General features: G+C 47.0%; 1 protein-coding gene across 3 annotated transcripts in view; it reads left to right on the top strand.

The window, feature by feature from the left end:
* Window positions 1-1,063: 1,063 nt before the first annotated feature.
* GTDC1 (glycosyltransferase like domain containing 1) overlaps window positions 1,064-6,000 on the top strand; it is a 213,501-nt gene continuing 208,564 nt past the window's right edge. The window contains exon 1 of one of the 3 annotated variants that reach the window (XM_074873805.1): window positions 1,064-1,472. The gene's annotated coding sequence lies outside the window, so the exon portion shown is untranslated. The remainder of the gene's footprint in view (window positions 1,473-6,000) is intronic. The other 2 variants (XM_074873793.1, XM_074873792.1) reach the window with 2 other exon arrangements.

Here is a 6,000-nt window from a genome sequence, read left to right as displayed (position 1 = left end):
ATTTCAATGGGAACTGTATATACATGGTCCTTTTCCTCAAAAAAAGGAAAAAAAAAGTTCAAGCCTAAATTGCCTGCTTACAAATGAGCACTTCTGCGCTTGAAAAATGAATGCCTTCACTTCCTCGCCTCAATTTTTCTATCCATAAATTGGGGATAAAACATCCTGTTTGTCTGTGTTCCAGCACACGCCGGGGGCAAATTATTCAGCAGAACTGAAGGTCTCCTCATCTCTCACCCTGTCTGACAATGTCTGAAAGACAAAATCTTATATGTATAAAGTTATTTATAATGTGAGTGATGAATATTAAAAGAGTTTCAGGTCTTACCACCTCTGTAGGTAAAAAAATAACAGGAAAAACAGCCTGCCTTGTGACATTTTGGCATTTCCATAGCTTGATAGTATCAGGAATTCAGAGATGCAGGAGAGTGGAAAACTTATCAGAAAACAACTTTGCTAGGCTTTTTGAACCTAGAAAATTGTGAAACAAAATGCTGCATTATCCTAAGGGTATTTCTCATGCAAATCAGCCTTCTCGTCACTCTTTCATAATCACCGATTAGCCAGAGTAGGAAAAAATACATAATTCCTCAAGTTACTGGTCTTGTTGCTTCTCACAGCTGTAGTCTTTGGAAATTTTGCTTTATCACTCCACTAGATATTAGTCATTTTGGCTTCCTATTAAAAAAAAAAAAAGTTTATGTCTACATACCAAAGATAACACCACGCTAAACTGAGTCAGCATGGCAAACATTCCTCCTCTGAAAAGTTTTGCAGAAGAGGTTTGTTATTTGCTGCGGCTGAGGAAGAGGGGTTCCCAAGCCGGGCTGTAACACCAACACCTGCCCAGCCTCTCCCAGGAGTTACACCACCTGAAAAGGCTTAATTTATCAGGGAAAAAACACACACAGCCTACTCGTATACAGCCGATAACAGCCTTGTTTTTTTTTTTTTTTTCTCCTTTCATCCGCTTCTCTGAGGAAAACATCTTTGTATTTTATTTTTTTAATGAGCCCACCTGGTGTATAGTTCGTTTCTATTTATTCCTCCCACCCATCCCTACTCCCCAAACTCTTTTCGGTGGCCTCATCGCTTGCTCTGCAGTCACCGCTGCGAAGCGGCTTGTTTCTCCGCTCAATTTTCCTTCTTTTTTATTCCTCGGAGGGCGGGCGAGCTCCCTCAGGCCCGGCGGACAGGCCTTCCCCGGGCCCAGCCGGTGCCGCGGCGGAGCTGCCCCCGCAGAAAGGGCGACGGGCGGGCCCGGGCCCCTCGCCCCGCGCGCAGGGTGGGTCCGGCCGGGCTCCGGGGCGAGCGGTCCCCGGCCCGGGGCGGCGGGCGGAGGAAGGAGGGGGCCCGGCTGGCGGCGGGGGGAGGCTGGCTCTGCTGCGCGCCGAGGGGAGGGAGGGGCCGGGACGCCGCCGCGTCGGTGCCGACGGTCTCCAGGCGGGAGTGAGGAGGAGGAGGAGGAGGAGGTGAGCTCCCTCTGGGTGGGGTAAGGAGCGGGGCCGCCCGAGCCAGGCAGGAGGGAGGGAAGGGGTCAGCGCGGAGCGGCGGGGCGGGCGCTCGGCGCGGGGCCGGCCGAGGAGGACGCGGGTGAGGGCCGGCGGTGGCCGGCTGCTCCGCGGGAGGAGGAGGGGGGCCGGGCCCGGCCCGGCGAGCTCCGCTCGGCGCGGGGGGGTGGAGGCGAGGGGAGCCGGCTCCCCGCCGCCGGGCGCGGGGCTGAGCGCTCCGCCTGACGTGGCTCCCCGGCACCTGCGGCGCGGGAGGCGCTGTCGGGGACACCCGTCGCCCCGGCACCCCCTCCCCTAAGATGGCTCCGCGGGCCTGGCCGCGGCCTCCGGAGGGCTGGGGGGGGGGGGGGGGGGGGGGCGCAGCGGAGGGGGGAGAGACGCGCGGCCCCGGCGGCGGCCTCTGGAACGGGGCAGCCACCCGGCCGTGCGGCGGCCCCCGCGGGAAGCGGCCGTTCCCCGGGGAGCGGTGGTGGCGGAGCGGCCGCTGCCGGCACAGGGTGCCGCCTCCCCGGCGGCCCTAACATGGCTGCCCGCGCTTCGGCCCCGCGGCGCCGGGGCCCGGAGGGGCGGGCAGGGCCTGCCGCCAGCCGCCGGCCCCTTCCCGCTGGGCGGGACGCGGGGCTGGAGGGCCCGGGGCAGCCGGGGAAGGCAGCGCGGCCTGGCCGGGCCTGGCTTCCCTAAGCCCAGCTTGGGGCAGGTGGCTGCGGGGGGGCCGCCGGCGGCGGGACGTGCCCTGCCCGCCAGGCCTCGGGCCGACCCCGGCCCCGCCGCAGCCCCCCCGGGTCCCTGAGCGTCTAAAATACCGATGTGGGGGTTATTTTCCAAAGACACTCTTATTTTTCTTCTAAAATACAGGCTCTGCGGGGCAGGGACCGCTTTTCGTAAGCAATTACAAAGTGAGCTGCAAAATTGGACCCCAATTTCATTCACAAGTGTCACTATACCACGGTTAAAACGTTAATATGTATAAATAGTTCTGCTGATAAAACCGTCAGGAAAAATTGTAACCTTTGTGGTGACGTAGTGTCATGTTTCATAGAGCAAGGAAAAACACAAACTTCAATTTTGCGAAATGTGTAGGTTTAAGGATTTTGTTTTTATTATTTTAAGCTAAAAATGCCATGTGACAGAACACTTCATAGCAGAGGAGCTGCCTAAATATACTTTGCAAACGAATCCCAACTTTAGGAAAGTGTGTCTCAGATGAATGAGACTTGGCAGGTCTGCACAAATCTTTTAACACATGACTGTGTGATGATTGGAGTAGCAGACTGGAGGAAAGAAACCATTTGAGGTGCAAATGCATGCACTTTTTTTAAGAAGCGGGGGAAAGAGTTTGAAGCTTACTTTGTGGTAGGGTTTTCTGGTTGATGAGAAGTGGGTGCGTATTACCATCATTCAGAGTTTAGCCCAATAGTCAGGTAAAGATGAGTAGCAGATTTTAGTGTGGCTTATAACAGTGGTTTGGCATAATTAAATAGAGCTATTTTATTGGACTCTATTAACCTGGTTAACCTTAAATCTTAACCATGACAGGGTTTTCATGTAAAGAGCCTCCATACAAAGTACAATATTGAATTTTAATTGGAGCTTTCAAGACCTAATGTAAAGTGTATTCTTCTTGCTTCACCTCTTTTCTTTTTTTTTTTTTTTGTCTTCTTGGAAGTCCAGGCATAGTGAAATACATTGGTAGAATACTTTCTGACATAAGTTTAAATGCTACGAATCCAGATCGCAGAACTCAATTTAGGGCAGGATTTTTTTAATACAGAGCTGTCTTTCTTTGGATCTAGTATGCCTACCACATGTAAAAAGGTGAGGACCATTCTCAGTATTGCGGTACCTTGGTCTTTACAAACCTTTCTGTACAATTTCCCCAGCTAATTATTAGCTGGCCGATTGACAGTGATGATAGAACCTAGGAAGCCCACTGTGCAGCTCAAGGTGTTGGTACTTCACAAACACAGTCCAAAATTCCTCCCCCCCACTGATAAACACAAGAGTTTGAGTTCTTGTGCAGTAATATTGTTACAACTACTGTCAGTTACTGCACTTGGAGTAGTGCAGTAAAGCCCTGTGAAGGCAAGAACAGCACATAGTGGATTGGTCTTGTCCCACAGAGTTTTGCCTGAATGAGGGAAGGTGTTTGGCACATGAGTCCCTAATACAATACCAGCAAACATCTCCTGAATTTCACTGGCTTGGGATTTGCCATGAGTTACAAACACCTGTTAATTAACCCGTGTGGATCTCTCTCCTGCGTTAGGATCAGTACCGAGTGCGACTGGTACTGTTGCAAAAGTCATGCCAGCAGCTTGCAGAGTGCCTGTGGTGCAGCTGAAACGTGTCACTTTTGCTGCTAAGTCACTTAGACTCTAATGTAAAAGTTATACAACTTCCTTAATGTTGTTTTAAAACTAAAATATAGACATATTTTAAAGACCTGTTTGGCTGGAGGCCCGTTTTAGAGTGGCCGGCAAAAGTAATAAACTATCCTCAAACATTTCTGCTCAATAAAATTTGAGAATATGAAAACAAAAAATTCCTGGTTTAGCTTTTCATAAATGTTTTCTCCACCTTACAAGTGCAGCATTTGACGTTGCGCGTAACTCAAAGACGAGCCAACATGCCTTGAGCGTTTGAGACCTCTGACCCAATCTACAACAAGGACTTTTGTTATTTTCTGTTTCGATCAGAGCAGTGAAGGTTTATGGTCTCTGACCAATATTCTGCACTGGTGAAAATTTCTAGATTGACGTTTTTATCATCAAAACAGCACTTTACTGGTGTACTTTCTTTCACTCAGGGCTCCTGGAGTAAACTGCTTGGGCAAAAACTGAATGGCTGTTGTTAGCTGTGATCACACCAAGTGCTTCCTGATGTAGAGAAGGCCAGTACTTTTAAAAGCATTTGCTGTATTTAAATTCCTTACTGTTGTGTGCCCAGCTGAAATACAACTTATAAAAAAGAATTAAAGTCTGTATATTTCATTGTTGGGCTTCACAAGATCAGAATATGTTTATATTATAGTTCAGGTTGGGAAAGTCATTGAGATAAGGCATTTCTCCTGCAGCTGTTGGTGAGCAAATATTTAACGTGGAATATTCTCTTGTATTAGCTCTTGCAGTTGCAAAGAGGAAGTCTTGCCTAAATACTTGAGATCTTGGTTAAATAATTGAGTTAAAGAGCTTCTGTTTCTACATAAATTGAGTCCTAAAATATGTGCTCAGAAGAAACATACATAACATATACATTCCTGTGTGAACAGAATTGTGTTCTGTTGTAAGGAAATAACACTGAAAATATATTTTAAGGTTCTGTTTTTAGTGATATTGGTATAAATAACAGGACCTTGATGTTGACTGCTCTATTTGAGGGCCTCTGTGTACTGCTGCTTGAGGCATAAGCTATTGTCTAGTGGGAGTAGTAACAAAACTAAGGCAAGTGATTTGCTAACTTCAGTGGAGTGAGCATCCTACTGTCTGGGACTGGTTGTATAACTTACTAATATTGCTAATTTAAAAAAAAATATACAAGAGTGGAGAACAAGCTCTAAATATACATGCGAGGCTGTTAGGAACCCATGTGGCAGGCATTTTAGAAATACATTGGCTACTGTGGGTTTTTTTTTTCCATTTGTATGTGAGAAACATTCTCTACCAAGTTTGTAAAGCAGGAAAATCATCTTAATCTTTGGTGGCAGAATTGTTAATAAGGGGCTCTAGAGAGCCTGCCTTCCTCTGCCCCCAGCCATCAGTAAGCGGTGCAGTTAGCAGTGGTGAAGCAGTGCCTTAGTGCTGTAAGGACACATACCCCAGTGTGAATTTCACTTCTGAATAGATATATATCAAAGTATGTCTTAAATGTACACCTTAGCTAGCCATATTGCTGCACATCAGATGTGAAAGTAAAAATAAATGTGTGAAGCACCAGACAGTATGAAATCTAAATCTGAAAACCATGTCTCCAAACAGTCTATTATCCCAAATTCTGGACCCCATATATATGTATATATGGGAGCATATATATATATATATGTTTTATTTCTGATCCACAGAATTTCCTGTAGGCAAGAAATCAAAGATCTTTTCAAGTTATAAATGACAACAAGTAGGGAAGCCAATACTTCAGATTGCTGGTATTTTGGGTATGAGTAGCTCTTTGATGTCCAAATGAAAACTGGAGGAATGTCTAAAATTAATAATGAAATATGTAAAATTAATGATGAAATGCAGAACTTGGAGGAAAGCAGGCAAGTCCACGCACTACGTGTGGTTTGTTTTTTTCCTCCAACTAATTATTTCTTAGGCACAGAAAGAACAGAAACAGTTGAGACACATAAATCCCAAAGTAAGTTAGTGCTGTATAAGCAACTTCGATTTAGATATTTGCGTGTGTGTAGGTTTACATATAACCAACATATGTGCAAAATTTAGTACATATGTGATTAGCGGAAGTTTTGTCGTTGGCACTTCGGATGCAACTGGAT

This window comes from Strix uralensis, chromosome 6 (assembly GCF_047716275.1).
Source record: "Strix uralensis isolate ZFMK-TIS-50842 chromosome 6, bStrUra1, whole genome shotgun sequence".
Lineage (NCBI taxonomy): Eukaryota > Metazoa > Chordata > Aves > Strigiformes > Strigidae > Strix > Strix uralensis.
The sequence above is the reverse complement of the archived record's forward strand: the minus strand, read 5'-3'. Positions and strand labels throughout refer to the sequence as shown.